The sequence below is a fragment of the Rhipicephalus sanguineus genome, chromosome 8 (assembly GCF_013339695.2).
Source record: "Rhipicephalus sanguineus isolate Rsan-2018 chromosome 8, BIME_Rsan_1.4, whole genome shotgun sequence".
Classification (NCBI taxonomy): domain Eukaryota; kingdom Metazoa; phylum Arthropoda; class Arachnida; order Ixodida; family Ixodidae; genus Rhipicephalus; species Rhipicephalus sanguineus.
In genome coordinates this window covers 49,900,340-49,917,633 of record NC_051183.1, presented here as the reverse complement: position 1 = coordinate 49,917,633, position 17,294 = coordinate 49,900,340, and the positions used below count along the sequence as shown (strand labels likewise).

The window sequence follows — 17,294 nt, the reverse complement described above, 5'->3', positions numbered from 1 at the left end:
AGGAACAGGGAGAGACAGTTTCTATCAAACATTTTGTACACTTGTGGACTTTGTACATTCTTCATACTAAAGCTAAGCTTCAAATTAATCAAATCCGCGAACGCATCGCCATGAAAGTGCTATACATAATATATTTGCATGAAAGTGGTAGGGCGCATTCACAAAAAAAAACATGGATGATCGCTCCGTCATAGGAATCGAAGAATTGGAGAAGCGCCCCAAGAATGTGGATTTTCCCGATACCATGGCATAGTCAGTCGAATGGCCGCAAGTTTTCTCCGAACACACTTTGGCATTTACAAAGCGTCCTTCAATTTTTTTTGTCGTGGACTGAGAGATCGTAGGGTTAATTGCCGGCTGCGGAACTTTATCTGATAGTTATTTTTTCATTCTCATTTTTAGCATCCATTTTATCAACGTTTATCCGTGATCGAAATATGCCTCTGAAGTCTTGGTGGGCCCCGCCATAAAACACTTTCGTTTTAAAACGTTTTTAAATGAAAGAGGATTTAAATAATATTTCTGTAAGTAAGCATTACTTATTTAACATACCCAAATATATAAGTGCAAATATTTCCTTATTTTGGCCAATTTTATTTAGAAAATGAGCTCTCAATTACAAGAATATTGCATAGATTTCTTTTGGAGAAGTGGATGTGTAAAATTTTATTTCGAAATGTGCATTCAAATTAAGTTGTCAATGTTCAGTTAACCGCAATCAATGCATGCGATTACAACAAATTGTAAAGTTATTCGAAGTAAGGCTAGCAGCTAGTGCTTTCGTATGATATCTCGTGTAACTCAACAAAACGCTGGTTTAAGGTAATACGGCCGCCGTGGAGACCAAAGTGAGACCGCAATGATGCGTTCTTCTGAGGTCCCTCAATCTAATTAAGTGGCGATCTGTCACGCACCACGAAGTCCCGCTACGTGTTCTATTAGTGAGCTACACTACCTTTCAATTTCTTTGTTTTTATCCTCAAGAATGTTCAATCCCCTAGGAGAATCTACAATACAGCTAGCAATAAGCCAGATGAGTTCACGCGGGTTTCTTCAGAATACTAATTTGCATTGGAAGAGATAAATGTAGGCTAAATCTATTGCTTCTATGAAGTATCTTGCTAACTCACTCATGGGACCCACTACCATCAGATTTCTGCCTCAGTCTTATCATCATGTAAACAAACTTCGTGATTTTTTCTTGCTGGCAACCAGCAAAATGCTCATTTCACTTCTGACTGGGACAATTTTTTCGTATGTTTAGTTTTACTTTGGAACCCTACGTCAACAGATCATTTAGTTGTATTCAGCATTTCGACATCAGGCACATCCTTACTTTTGACATAACTTGACTGACTCAACTCTTTCGTGCACGCGCATTTGCAATGCTTTTTTAAGCTTAGAGTTTAAGAAAATGACATTTCTAGTCTGATTATAGGTAAGGACATCCATTGCTGTCTACATTTTGCGTCTCACCCCATCACAGAACTGGAATTGACCTCTCTGCTGATGTACCAGGACACGGCGTATTGTATATTGCCGCCAAATGCGTCTTGGCCCCCAGGCTATAGCAGCTGCGGAGCACCTGCCCACTGCTGCGGTCAAAGTCGCAACACCGCGAAGGGTACAAAGTGGAAAGCGAGAAGCGTTAAAGTAGCGTTGAAGCTGAATATGCCCTAATACAGCGCCCTAATGCTAGCTGGTGCGGCGAAAGTACCACAGTTCGCGATAGACAACTGTATCCTAGATCCCGGTCAAGCAAAACAACTTCCCTGAACTGTTAATAAGGATTAACTGGTGCGCATGCGGTAGATATTCTCGATTAATCATTGAAAAGTTACTGCTGCAGTTAAAGCGGCAATTCTACAAACATAGCATTTTGTCAATTCAACATACTGTGCAAAAATGTCGAGGATGAAAAACTCCACAAGGAGTTAGGCATAACACACCCTGCGATAAGAAAAAACACCATGAGATGTGTATAAGGTGCAGCCGATATACCGGCTCACATTGCCAAAACAATAAACCTGGGCAAGTCACCACATTGGAAGGACAGATACGGATAAAGATCCTTCACTTTGGCAAGTTGCTACACATATGGGCAAATTCCGTGCGACTTAGACGAACGCAGGAGACACAGATAGACACAGACAAGCGTGGTGTCTCCTATCTTCGCATAAGTCGCACTGCATTTGTCCAAGGACAGATAACTGATGGTCACTCAGAGCGACGGAAGAGATACCAAGAGATGGTAAGCGTGGCCGAGGACGACAAAGAATTAGGGGTTGCGACAAAATGAGCAAGTTTGCAGCCATAAAGTGGAATTATCTCGCGCAGGACAACATTGGGAACAGCCTTTGTCCTGCAACGGGAATAAAATAGGCTGACGATGATAATGATTACAACATTGCTGAAAAAGTTACTTGCAGTCAAGACAGTAACCGAGAGCGCGACTTGCCTGAATTCTTATTGAGAAACATGCATACTTTTGTAGCAGAAAACACAGTTCACTTCTTACGCAGCTTTTTGATGAATCCAGAAACAGCTTTCTTCCTCTCTGAATTTGCATTTAAACTACGTGGTCATTCAATCGTCTAGATCATTTCATAAACACATTCACTCATACTCTTGACAACTACCCAACATTTCGCTCATGGTTCTCGCGAAGTGGTGATGATGGATCTTTTGGACGGCCAGAAAAGTTCCATATGTCAGTTCAGTTCGTTTAGTAAGCAAACAGATCAGCTCTTTTTGGCTTCCATGACTCACGACAATACCTGTTCTTAGAGAGTAATTAATCTACTTTTCTATGCAGCACATGGCTCATGTGAGAGCCGGCGTCAGAAAAACGAAAGGCCTTTCGATGCATCATACAAGTGTCTACACTAATACAAGCTATACAAGCTATACAAGAACCACGCGCACGCCTGTGGTTATAGACCGCTCTTTATTTCCCACTCATACTCTTTATTCAGGAAACACCACTTTCCCACTCCTCGATTGGCACAAAGGAAGCAATGTGGATGGAGGAGGGGTCTCATATGTGTTCGAATTGCCGCACCTGCACCTGATTCTCAAAGACGACGTCCGCACCAACCTGTCACGAGGTCGTCACAGCAGTGGGATGAATTACGAGTGAGACAAACGGGACGCTCTCGCTTATAAGCGGTAGAAAGTTTCTCTTTGTCTTTATATGTACATTGATGTCCGTATAAATAATAAGTGCGAATTTATGTTTAACTGCTCAGCGCAAAACCTTAGACACAGTACACGTAGAAAAGACGAGGACCAGCGCATACGAGGACTAGCCCAATCCCTCACTTCACTTGCGAATTGATAAGCGGTTGCCGTGAGCCGCAGGAAGCACTTGAGACATCGGTGAATGCGGTAGGCGAGAATTAGACAGCTTGGACCAGAAAGCCGTAATGTGACTTAACGCCACGCAGTTCACCAATTTCATTATCATCACTATCAATCATCATTATCATCACCATCAATCTCCTCAGTGTTTATTACAGGACGGCGGCATCTCCCGAGAATCCCCCATTCACCATGTTTGTGCCAGCTGCTTCCGTGTTATCTTTGTGAACTTCATCACTTAATCACCCACCTATCTCTCATCCGGCTTCGCGTGCGTTTGCCATCCCTCGGTGTGCATTCCGCCGTTCTCACTGACCATCGGTCATCCTTCCATGTCCAATTGTTTCCCTTAACGTAAAGAATATATCAGCCTACACTGTTTGTTCGTTTATCCACTCTGCCCTTCCTGTTTCTCAATGTTACACCTATCGTTTTGTTTTGCGACTTCATAGACCTGCCAAAGATATCGATTAATATCGCAGACATGCCATCGCGGGAAAAGATAGCGACTCCCAGCTTCGTTGCCGCTTCCCGAGTGCCACAGTTGGGTTGGCGCTTAGCTTCAACCAGCTCGGCGTGCTCCTGTCTATTCTGTCCTCGGGGGTGGTGAACCTTGCTATAGTAGCTTTATAACAGCAGCAGCAGCAGCAGCAGCAGCCGCAGCTGTCGAAGGACTTACGTGATAACATATTGAAACTTCTCGTTCTATATCCTACACTAAGGGGAAGCGATAGAGCCAAATAAAGACAAAAATAGCAGCGGCGATATCGAGACGTGTGAAGGCTTGGCTGCTAAGGCATTCCGCTGCTAACCACAGCGATGCAAGTTCGAGTGCGGGTCACAGCTGCCACTTTTCTATGGTTCGTAGTGCAAAAACACCCATGCGCGTCTATTAAGCTCCACGCTGACTCACCTCAGGTGGTCAAAATTCCTTTGAACTCCCCTAATGCGGCATGCCTCTCCATTATGTCGCGCTCTTAAATTGCACGCAACCCTTGAGAGTGTATTGTAGCAATGGTTGTTGCAGTCGAAGGCACAACTACGTTTATGCCGATGGCAACATCTCTTACGCGTGGATTGGCCCCGAGCAGAACAGTCGTCTCTTTCTGTACTGAAAAAAAGAACAGCTGCGACATGAACAGATTCGCTAAATATACCGCGAAAGGAGTAAGGAATATAGGAGTAAGAACCTCTGTCAGGCAATATGGCCTTTAGCTCTCACTTCTCCTTCTGTATCAGAGAGAAAAAAATAAACTTCAACGTTTAAAATTTCAAATACGAATGAAAAGAGTAACTTTATTAACTCATATTTCATCCATGCTACTCCTTTGCTTTATCCGATGGCACAAGGTTGCTAAACTCCACCGTGTTTCTTCCTCCTTCGCTTTTTCATGGACATTCTTGCGAGCAGTGCGCCGGACAAGTGCTTTTCGGACAGTGTCTGAAGTGGAATTATAATAATAATAATAATAATAATAATGTTATTTGCCATCAGTACAAAAATAATGATGGAGGGGGCGGGAATAAAAGCGACAATCCGCTTGACGAAGTTCCCACTCCCGTACAGGTAACAGCAGCGAGGCACATAAAAAAAATACAGTTCTATGTATGTATTGAATAATACTGGTCTGCATTTGAACAAGCGCAGAAAGAAAAAAAGAAAAAACACACACAAAGAGCACTACCATTTGCTCCTAGAAAAGGAAAATTATACATACACTTATATATACTATATACACATATATACATGTCTACACACATAAACATGCAGTTACACACAAAATGCCCAATATACATAATCGCGTACAGATCAGTTCAGTCATTCTAATAAAGGGAAAAATAGAATGAAATGTCACCTTCTGTACGAGGATGTAGGTGAGTATGGGTCGTTATTCATTACTCTGCGCGAGAAATTTCCGTATTCCTGCATTGTCGATTTCCGGCAAATTAATATGCGCGTCGATTAGCTGATTTAATATGAATGGTAACTGGTAGTGAAGCATATGCCGGCCATAGTTGGTGCGGGTAGCCGGTAAAATCCAGTGTGTTTTGTGACGGTGTGGGTAATGAGACTCAAACAACCTTAACGAGGCAAGACTGCATAAGCTGTCCTGGCGTTTTTTTAACTCTGTTTATACCTGCGTAGTAGTCTGTAGTGGTAGAAGTTAAATATGTTAAGAATGTCAAATTGAACAAAAAGATGTCTTGTTGTATGTCCGTAAGGCAATCCATAAACTACCCTTAGTAGCCGCTTTTGTACGATTAATATTTTTTGTAGATTTGATTTAGTGGTCGTGGCCCATACAAGTGTACAGTAATTTAGATAAGAACAAAAAAGAGAGTTATACAGCATTAATTTTACTTTTTGGGGCAATATGCTTCTGTGGCGCATAAGGAAACCAGTGACGCGGGATGTTTTTAAGAGGATATGGTTAACATGGTCGTCCCACTGCATATTTCTGAGAAGTATACCCCAAGTGATTTAAAAGACGACACTATTTCAAGAACACTTGAATGATATAGAAGATTTGCAGAGACTGTAACACGTTTATTCCTAGGATGAAAAATGATAGCTTTAGACTTTGACACATTGACGGAAAGCACGTTTTCATCTGACCATTTTTCTAGTTTTTGCAGTAGGTTATTCGCTTGAGTTATTACGTCATTAGGATTCTCATTTGAAATAATATACTTGTGTCATCCGCATATATTATAAAACGGGAAACTTTATCAATGTTTACTATGTCATTAATGTAGATATTAAAGAGTAGTGGTCCAAGAATGCTGCCTTGGGGCACACCGCAGACAACATGGCGTGAAGATGATTTAAATTGATCAATTTGGACATATTGAGTTCGCGACGACAAATAAGACTTAATGAGGAGTAAGGCATGACCCCTTATCCCGTATAATTCTAACTTTTGAAAAAGAATTTCGTGATTTATTCTATCAAAAGCCTTGGTGTAATCCACAAATACCTAAGACAATTTTCTTTTGTTCAAAACATTCTAGTATATGTTCTTTTGATGAAGCAGGGCCAATTCAGTGGAACGATTTTTCCTAAAACCATATTGGCAGTCGGTGATGATATCATTGGCTTCGCAAAATTTCTCTATACGTCGAAGGATAACTTTTTCAAGCCCCTTAGAAAAAACAGGTAGGATGCTGATAGGTCGATAATTTATATGCCTTCGCGGGAAAAGAAGAGGCATTTCAATATAAATGGATTAATTTTTTATGGACATTCTGCAGCAACCAGTCGTGTTTTAGAAATAGCGGGAGTCATCTCACTCCCTAACTGATTTGTTATAAAAACTGTGCCGCAGCAGGACTGAGATTCTGCGATGCGCACATTTTTACTTTTACGGAAAACCACGTTTCGCTATATTCTAAATGTTACCGTTTTATCGCCAATCACAACGTGCGGGTTCTTAGCTACTTTAAGAAGCTGCTCAGTAATCTACGTTACAAACTACTGGGGTGACTTTTACGTTCGCACGCAACCGAATGTATGCACTCCGATAGCAGCATAAAACTTTCACCGACCAATCAACTAGGACTTGAAAATCCACGGTCCTGCTCACCGCCATTCTCATTCAACATATCGTATATTAGGGCTACAAAGGAACTGCTAGTTGGGTGGGTTGGTCGAGTTGATGAGGTAGTGCTCGTTTTTTCGGTCTCTTCAGTACTTTTCTAATGTTCGGCATGGAATGGTGAAGTACAGCTCAGCTTCAGTTTGACTCAAGGCGAGGGCGAATTTTTGAACTACAGATTTAGAAATTAACCGTTCACTGTCTGTACAACATTGCAGTATCTACACATCACTGAATGCAAATTCTCATGGTATTGAAGTATTGTTGATCGCAGAATGAACGCAAAAATAAGTGCTCACTTGATGGTTCGTCAATTTGGCTGAACGACAGGGCGAACAATATATGTCACCAAAAATATGTTAGCGTCATGAAGCTTTAATAGGTATAGGAGGCTACTGTGGTGAATGTTTCGATATATTTGATATTTCAAACTATGTGAAGCCTCTCAAAGAAGCGTTTAAATTATAATTCCGACAGAACTCGCAGTGTCCTCGATGCATTCGCCTAAAGCGATTCGGAGGCGAAAGCCATCCGGTGTGGCTATTTTACCATGTACTTCGCATCACGCTAACGCAGCATTCTTATTTTTCAGTCGCGTGAACGCCGGAAGGAAAGTGAACGCGCAGTGTGTTTGCCTCAGTCCACGAGGCGCGCTGGCGTTCATGTAAGTTAGTGTACGATTTCAAGTCGACGGCGGCTTTTCTCTCAAGGTCATATTCGCGTGAGACGTTTAAATATTAGAATTATGTATAGTTTGGTTTTCATTAGACAAACTGGCGAATTAAAAAGAAACAACGAGCGCTTAAACTCCCCGCTGTTATTTTACATGGTGTACTGAAATTTTACTACAGCTACCTGGAAAAAATCTAACGCAATGACGAAATAATAGGGGTGTGCGAATAGTGATTTTGAGGACCGAATCGAACACAAATCGAAAAGTGATGAAACTGAATCGAATACGAATACAAATGGAATACTGTTCGAATAGTTTTTTAATAGCAAGCCAACCATTCCCAAAGCAGCCCTATACTGGTAAGGTAACAATTTTCAAGACAGCCCAAGAAATCTACAACATTTTATGTGAAACAATGATTCACGAGCTTTAAAAAAGGATCATTGCGATTACTTTTAACAGAAAAAAACGGCAGTCATTTAAATTGAGGCTCGCTCGCATTCAGGAGCAGCTAGAGCCTTCGAAATATGTCGTAGCTGCTGGCTGAATATTGAAGTGACTGAGTATTAAAGGCACTATTTCGTCAACGCTTTAATAAAACTGATACATTATATTAACCAATTTTATGAGTTAACATGCTCATGAATTTCATGGTGAAGATTCTGGATTGATGACACTGTGACTTCGGTGGCACTGGTGTTCTAAGCAAGAATGCCTCCGTCATGTCATCAATATAGCGTCGATAGTCCTGTAAGTACATGGGCTGCGTGCATCTGGGCATTTCGATGACGAAAACAAAAAAATACTCCTAGCTGTTCTAACGTCTCGTTCTTTCGAGTATTTTTCATCGTTGATAATAATTCGAAATATATCGAAAAGTAGTCGGTATTTCAAATATGCACTATTCAATTCGTTATTCGAAATTTTTCAATAGTCTCACACCTACAATATAAACATTGCAAAGATGCCACAGTTGCTACCTCGAGTGCTACTGCAATGATATGCAAAATTTTTTCTTCGAACAAAAGGAACGCACAGTAACGCATCCATAACCCCTACTTAGCGAACGTTTACACAATTCCTTAATTATTCTCCCCCAAAGTTTCGACAGCCTGCAGACATCCATCAACACATCTTTTTTTTCTCAAAAACTACATGGCCTATTATGTAGGACTGGACCAAGGTGGATAGAAGCAAATCAGGCTCTCCGAGCCTATTCTGGCCGTAATCGACGTTTTCATCCACGTACGACTTGACGCAGTGTTTCCGTGATTTGGTTAGAAATAGCGCTGTCCTCTTTATTGGTCCCTAATTATCAAGACAAAATCGTAATTCCAAAGAATAAGAGTGCGGTTTGCCGAAACACTAATGTGTGCTGCAATTTCTGCCTTAACACTGGAAACCGAGGTGCTGTTCTAGCTCTGCTGCAAAGGGTGTTGAGCAAGGCACGACACAAGGCTTGTGCACAACTGTTTGCGTAAATAATTCGTGTAGGGAAATGTGAAGGGCTTAAGTGATACTTACTGAAACACCCAAAGCATGGTGAAGAAATCCATCTCAATAGAGTCATCTCCCGTAAAACCGAAGCTGCAATATAAATGGGAACGCAAATGCTTTGTTGCCTCACGCAGAGGTAAAAATGTTATGCATACAGATCCCTTTTTTTTGCTTTCACATCGAGCACATGATGTTCCACGAAGCTAGATAAGCACATTTTCAAACCGTAAGCTTTTCTATGCCGATTCTACGATAAAACTGCTCATCCGTCTGTCTATCGCGTAAGACAACCTTCGCCGAAGTAATATAATGAATAAAACAAAAAAATTTTCTTTACAGTGCTGGTCTTGAACACGAAACCGCATTCTACGAAAGCAGGTGTCGAATATACGCCGATGCTGAGGGAACGTAAGTGCATCTGAACTATATGAATGCGCTGTACTCACTGTGCAACAGAAATGTAAACGAAGTTTACTTTATGTGAAGCATCTGGTCAATTTCTTAGTAGTGGAATAGATAGCTTTCTCAGTAGTGGAATAGCAAAAAAATCACACCATTTCCCGCTAAAGGGACCAGGCGATGCGAAGCAGTGTTTCGGCATGTAGAGCCCGCGTTTCAAAGGTGAAGTGGTGAGGGGGAAAGGGGATGTGGAGAGGGGGAATGGGGAAAGGGAAGGGGTGGGGGAAGGGAGAAGGGGAAAGGGGATGGGAGGAGAGAGGAGGAGTGGAGAGGGGAAGTGGAGAGGGAAAGGGGAGATAGGGAATGGAGAGGAAAGTGGAGAAGTTTGCGCATGCGCAGAAGGGTGGTCACGCCGCACACCACCACCACCGGATTGAACTCCGCCATAAGATGCTTCACATCTAATATCTTTGTATGGCATATCAGTAGTAATGGACGACTACAGTGAGCTGGAAAGCTCCTTGTAGCCGTCACTTCCACGCTTTCGGTAGATGTGTGCAACAAAACTACACGCTTTCGCATCACTTAAAACTCCCGATGGAGATTCTGAGTGTACTTTTTACAGAAAGAAAATCGGGGCGGTATATACGGTTCCAGTGTGCTCTTTCCGCGCTTGTTCCAGCTCGCAAGGTACAAGTTTTGCGACTGTTTTGCGATAATATTCTGATTATGTTTGCTGCCGCGAGTTTCTGGTACTGATGTTGCATAAAAGCTTGCCGCATGGGATGTTGGGCATAGAATGCACTAAGATAAGGTAAGTTACACCATTTTTGAAATGTAGAAGTATCAGTACAAACAGCAGAATAAAGTTGTATGGCAGATCTATCAATCTTAATGTGCGCTTGGAAATACACTTGTTCGTATTTCAGGGCCAGCTACGAATAGAAAATTCGTCGATGCTGTAAACAACACCAGCATACTAAGGTGCATTATTTGCAACCGTGCAAACTTTTCATGTCAAATATTCAGCGCTAAAACGATAAAAATGCAGAGAGATCCGTACTACATGTCCTCGTTTATGGCACAAATTTGCACATAAATCAACAGTCACTCCTTCAGCTCCCCCTCCTTGTTGCAATAATTCATTGCGTTGCGGAAAGTCTTTCAATTTCACGGCGGAACTCGCGTATTTACGTGCGTGCTCGTTGTGTGGGCGTCAGCAAGTTAAGCTAGCACGAATCTACTAATTATCACATGCGCCTCATTTAATATTCTTTAAACCGGTAGCGCTTCTGCAAAGACCCTCGTGGCTAAGCATCTTCGTTCTTACTCCCCAGTTCTGTACAGAAGTTACGAGACTGCGCAACTTACAGCTAATCAAGCAGGCTGAGTTGTACGATTTACGAAATGTAGATCATCATCATATTTCTACTGTCTACGTGACACCTCAATGAGTCCTTCAATCCTATGAGCACTGTCAAACGCGGCAGTTAGGGCGCGCTTCGTGTCTCAGGGCTGAACGTACTCCCCACCATGTGTGCCGCAACCACAAAGCTTCCATGCTATCGCACTTCTTACTCCCAATACTGCTGCAAGGTTTTGTTTAAGTTACACGGAAGTAAGAAGAGGCACACTTCCAAGTGGTGCCTTTGCGTCGAGCAATACAGCTGAACGGGCAAAAAATTATTTCCCATGAGCAATTACTGTCCAGCAGCGCAAAGGATGCTCTGGACAGAGATGAGACTAGAATCTCATAAACTTCTACCTTCTCTGCCTCCTTTTCGCCCACAAATATGGCACTCATATCCACCATGCGCGTATACATCACTGTTAAGAGCACAGTTCAAAAATGCAACAAAATACGATGACAGAAATTCTGTTGTGTTCTGGTATTTTGGACACGGCACGATGTTTTACCCTGTCGTGTCTCGAGGCTCTGTTGTAGTTCTGTTGAGTCAACAGGCTTTCATAGTGCTACAACAAATCTATCGTGGTATTTCAGGGGCATTCCTTTGTGACAATACTGTGCCTTTTTCGACAAACAGATTTTCTGCGTTACTTGAAGGATTTGCGTTGTGCAAGAGCCCTCTGTTGTAACAACACACTTGCAGGATACACTTCTGATGTAATCACAGGCACGCTGGCGGTCAACAGTAATATGTCAGTATGAAGTATTTGTAGTAACTATGTAGAAATCTTGCAGTAACAACTGAAATTTCTGCAATCCTGGTAACTTACCTTTTTTTTTTAACTGGGAGTGTCGCTATTTATTCCATAAAACCCATAGCCGATCAGCGCGTGCCCCTACCAGTATTTTAATGATAGCCAACTTCTCTCCGCATGCACTACCCCCACAAGCTTCCAGGTCATGACCTGTCTCGATTACTTCACTTAAACGCGAGCGAGTTCCGCCACAGCTCTCCAGGCTCTGTGCTTGAGGCAATCGATTATCATTGAGATGATTATTCGCCACGTTCCAGCAACATTTTGATAGTAATTTTGTAGACTGGTACACGGTTGTCCCTTAGCTATTTCTTGGTGGGCACTGTACACTAGAGATCAATGGTTGATAGCGACAGATTGAAGTAAAGTTTTACAACTTTCACAAACTTGCTGTAGTTACGAAAAGAAAAAGTTTGGTGGGAGCTGCATATAAACTGCATTAGCGGACGCCTATGGATTGTTTGTATAGCATCTACAGTGGTTCACTGAGAGTAAAGTGGCAGAGTAAGTCACTCTCAGCAGCATTCACATTCAACATAGACACTCCACACAATTATAGCTCTGTGTTTCTGCGATGGTGAAATATTAGAGAATTAAACATAGAGGGTGTAATAAAGTCAATTAACTCAGTTCTTCTAGGTGTATTCGGGCACACTATAAACACTGAATTGAAATGATCAGGACAATAATAGCGCTCCCTTATGACATGACATTCCCGCCCTACAGGCACCTTATCGACTGTGCTAGTAGATTTGAGATATTAATTGTTCCAAACATTATTAAAGTTAAAAATCATCTCGGTCCCTATCCTCATCTGCTTTATGTTATCATCTCTGGAACAGGGTCTTCCATGATATTTTAAGTGTCCAGGTGTAATGAAGTCATTCACTTTCAACGGGTTTCAGAATTCAATGTTAAATGTTACAGAATGCTAAAAACCTCACTTACATCCACGCCGTTGCTCCTACAGCATTTGAGTCGTCATCCTAGACTGATGATGTACAACAACACACTCTTCATTTCACTGCAATGTTTCGAATGTACCATAATCTGCAAGAATTGTGATATCGAAGACAATTAGTTGGTATCAACTTTATTCATAATTCTGCAGAGTATTCGCCGACCGGCCTTTGGTCTCCCACCTGGGACAATCCATAAATTATTTTCTGCTCGCGCCTTTAGGAATGCGAATACTTTATCTTCATTACCTCACTTCACTTCAGTCTGCATACTTGCCTCACAGAATTTCAAAGTAGGGTGCTTCTAAATGTCTTACTGTGTCGCATGAATGATTGTACGCAGCATGCGACGTCTAAGTCATAGATTACGTCCGTGATTTCTACTTACGAACAACCGCTGGCTGATTGGTCACTACGCTCGCTCTGATCATTTTTTTTCGTGATAACAGCTTACTATTCAGATGATCAGTGTTACTACTATATCCAGGCGCAACGTTATAGATCTATCGACGCTTGACAAAAAAAGCAAACGCTTGCGGCGTTTCCACATGTAATTTAACAAGGCCTGCTGTTGTGATTCCAGGAGGAGGAGGAATAAACTTTATTATGAACCAGCAATTTAGGTTCGTTGGCCTAGGCCTCCCACGTGGGGACGTCGTGTGATTCCAATAATTATTTATTTTTCCTGAAGTTCTATTCGCATAGGGCAGTTTCTACAATGTGTCAAATACGGTTCCACAAAATTTCATCCACCGAAGATACATCGTGCTGTACGCAGACTTTTTATTAACACCATAGCAGAAGGCTAAGTGTCGCAGTTAAAAAACGTGCTGGTAAGTCATTATGAGCTCTCAACGACTATGGAACTATCAGGACGAAAAGCGCACGCAGTACACGCTCACGTATTACTGGTGGTCGCCAGGCGAAACTGCAAGCAATCACAATTAAGCGTTATTCTGACAAACCCTGCGCAAGATTTCGGTGCTGTGTTTTCTAACGTTTCGTACAAACGTTTAACTGCGAGGCAGTTTAAGGACCATCCTGTCATCATGTCATGTCTCGCGATATTGTTAGTAGTGTTTATTGCTTTTTTGTGAATTTGGATAGCCAGCGCCACAAACACAATTCACGTTACACCGACATTACGCCTGCATAGGCTGCTTTTCCAAACCAGTTTATAGACCTGGAGTGGCTCTGTGGTAGAATACCTTATTGCCACCCAGAATGCTTGAGTTCGATTCCTGCTGGGATCCTAATTCTTATTCTTTCCGTTCGTCGGGTCAACGCTGCCGATGTCGGTTTTCCTTAACGCTCTCTCATTTAACTTACCGATGTCTGTTCTCGCCGTTCCTGGGTAGATATGAACAGTCAGTCACCTGTGGCGCATACCCGTACACCGCGGCCCGTGGTAAATAGCGCCACATAGATGGATGGATAGATGGATAGATACGTAGATAGAAACGCTCGAAGTGCCAAAGGTTCGCTAGGAAATGCTTCGCATTTAAAAGAGCGGATAAACACAAGGTAAAAAAAGGAGACACCGGCGAATCAGTGTTACGCAGTTCGTACAGCTTTCACAAGAGGTGGGACTTGCTCAGACATTTTTTATCGATAGAGATTAGTTTTCAATAACTGGAGCGAACCAGATACCGACAGCCTCAACGGATCATTACGGTGCGAGCTCGCGAGTGTAGCGCGGTAGCCGAGTCCCCCTGTTGACGCCACGTGCAATGTTTTGCCTCTAAAGCCATTTGGTGTTAATCATAATAACGACGCTACAATTCAGCGTAGCGTTTCGCGACTAAACGCCTGAAACACTGATTCCATGGCGCATCCATCGACAATTGCGGAACCGCGTTTAAATGTGGTCGCAGTGGGCTTCCTATATGGCTTCAAGAAAACTCCAATGTAGCTGGAAATGCTGTCATACATAGCTTAAATTGCAGGATTACCAAACAAATAGCGCAATTTAGCCATACATTATAGAAGAGCACTGGCATCGTAGAGAAAGGGCCGTTGTCACAGGTCCCTGTCAGGTTAAAAAAAATCTAAAAAGACATGTATCGTTTTCATAGGAAATATGAGAGCACGAAAACATAACCATGTGGCTGGCACAGCACAGCTTCCCGTCGTACTACCCTGCATGCGAGCTGCACGCTCCCTCGTACCGCATGATATCCTTTGAGCTCTACCAATTATTAGGTTTTTCTTCTCGGGGCAATCCAACTGTCTACTTCCTACCCCGCTGGATTTTCCCTATTCATTACAGGAGCAAATTGGAGAGCCTGCTCATCGCAGTTGCTGTTCACTGTGATTCAATTAGGGGTTACAAAAGGTCGCTAATCGTGAGCTATTCAGTTAAAGCAGCATTATCCTCAAAACACGCGAACAACTTCTTAGATTCGAATTATTCATATTTATAGTTTTGATTTTCTTACACATGTAGCTGTCGTACTCTTCCTCTCCAATTTCTTTTGCAAGCAGTTGTTTCCCTAGAACGAGCAAAAATCACGCTGTCAGGGCAAATTCATTCGTTCTTATATACGATGGTGCGTGAAACATCATTTATTTTTTCTATTTTATACAAATATATATGTCAATATATATTCCCTTCATAACACGAGATGCAAGAAGCAACTGCGTAATTTCCTCCCTTTTTCATGATAATAGCCATAATGCCTAGGTATGCGCTTGAGTCAAATGACACCGGCAGGTTAGGGGCTCTACATTAGCGACCATCGAAGTCTCGTCACCATCCGTCTCATGTAGCTAGTGAAGTGAGCAGTGCAGCTTAACCTAACTAGAACAGCAAGAAGTCTAGCCTTGCGCTTAGCTTCTCGCAGTACTGTGGACTAGAATTGGGGCACTTGCTCATAATTCGCCTTTGACAAACCATTACGCTTTACAACCAATTGACTTTAGTCGGACTCGGACTTTACAACCACTTAGACTTTAGCCAGGAGCCCCGGCAGCAGAGTGAGGAGTGAAGATCTTTACCCCACGCACGATCACATTGTGATGACATTTGGACTTTGACGCTCTGACTTGCTCCCCCCCCCCCCCCCCCATTTCGAAGAGCTGTGTCTATAGCGTACACTGCGCAAAGCAGAGTGTGCAACCCCACAAAGAGTGCCCCTAAGCCAGAACTATGCTTTGTGGGCGTGTGCACTGTGTAACTTCAATAAAGATACATTGCAACGCAGAATATGCCAAAGTGTCTTTATCTAACATATACTAAAACACAGCTAGTGCTTCCACGTTTCCTAAGCGATTCTCAAGGTTGCCTACAATTTTTTTATATATTATTAGCTACTGCATGAATGTTTCATAGCTTGCATTTGCCCCCTGCTCATTTTTTTGCACAGTTGAAACATTAATTTGCTGAGAAGGCAAATAATATAGACGTTTTAAAGAAGTCTTATTACACTTCGTATTTGCCTGCGTAAACCTAACTTTAATACCCAGCCCAAGCATAGCCAGGGCTTCAAAGTATGAACTGAGGGAGCATATTTAAGCGTAAAAGTACGCGACCTGTATAAACCTCATAAAACCAGCTAGGCTGATTTGGAATGTAAGAGTAAATCGGTCATAACCTCGCGACAAATTTGAACACTGACTTGCAGTCGTTTTGATACATCAAATGAAGTTAAGATGAAACGCCGAGTGGAGGAACGCTCAAGAATACGAGGGGGGGGGGGGGCAGATTTTGACATTGTAAAGAAACAAGCGCCGGACATAGATCGTTTGCTGGCAAGTGTATGTGCAAGGTATAAATCTCTTATCTGACGGGACAACAAACGAACTATTAAAGGGAAAGCCGCGCGCTCTTCGCTTCCGCGGGAGCTGCGCATCAACGTGGACTGAAAGGACGCACGCACACGTTCCTCTGTCGCAGTTGCTTCTTCGCACGTCTGCGGCCGACCATGAATCACAGGTGCGTACCTCCAAAGCAGCCGTAGAACTTTACTGCACTAAAACTCCACTTAAACGGACACTAAAGGCAAATAACAATTTATGTCAGAGTGAAAGCTCAATGTATGACAACGTCTAAAACGGCAATATTATCAACAGCCGTGCCCTACTTACCAAGAAATTAAGCTAAATGTATCACATGATGAGCGCCACGAGTGGGACATTTTTGAAGTGATCCCGATGAGGTATGAGAGTCTGCCTACAATAAATCACTAGTAATCAAACTAGCAGCAATAAAAAAAGAACCTCCCATGCATCAAGAGACGTAATAAAATGCTGCTTGTTCGTTTCCGTTTGATTCATGGAAAAAAAGAACTTCTGTGGCATTGCCATGGGGAACGGCGCGCGTGGTTCAAAGGTTCCGTTTTCGCCGAACTGCGCTTCGGCCCGGCGCCCTGCTTCGCTCACGCGGTCGCGTCTCAGTGGTAGTTTCAGTATCGCGTACTGCCGCGTGTGTTTTGCACGCTCGTGAAAGTCGCTCTGACAGAAAGTTCGACAAAATGCTGCATGCATATGATGTTGCCGGATGCCCGAATGGTGCACAACGCCAGTGCTGCAGCAAGGAAGCCGATGTGTCTTTTCACTGGGTGCCGCGGAATGAACCCTTACGCTCGA

General features: G+C 42.7%; 1 long non-coding RNA gene across 1 annotated transcript; it reads right to left on the bottom strand.

The window, feature by feature from the left end:
• Window positions 1-4,636: 4,636 nt before the first annotated feature.
• Window positions 4,637-12,732, bottom strand: LOC119402725 (uncharacterized). The gene is made up of 3 exons (XR_005185899.2): window positions 12,697-12,732; window positions 9,154-9,216; window positions 4,637-4,801 (listed from the first exon to the last, which is right to left on the bottom strand). It is a non-coding gene; the product is annotated as an uncharacterized LOC119402725 (long non-coding RNA).
• Between the last annotated feature and the right edge of the window lie 4,562 nt (window positions 12,733-17,294).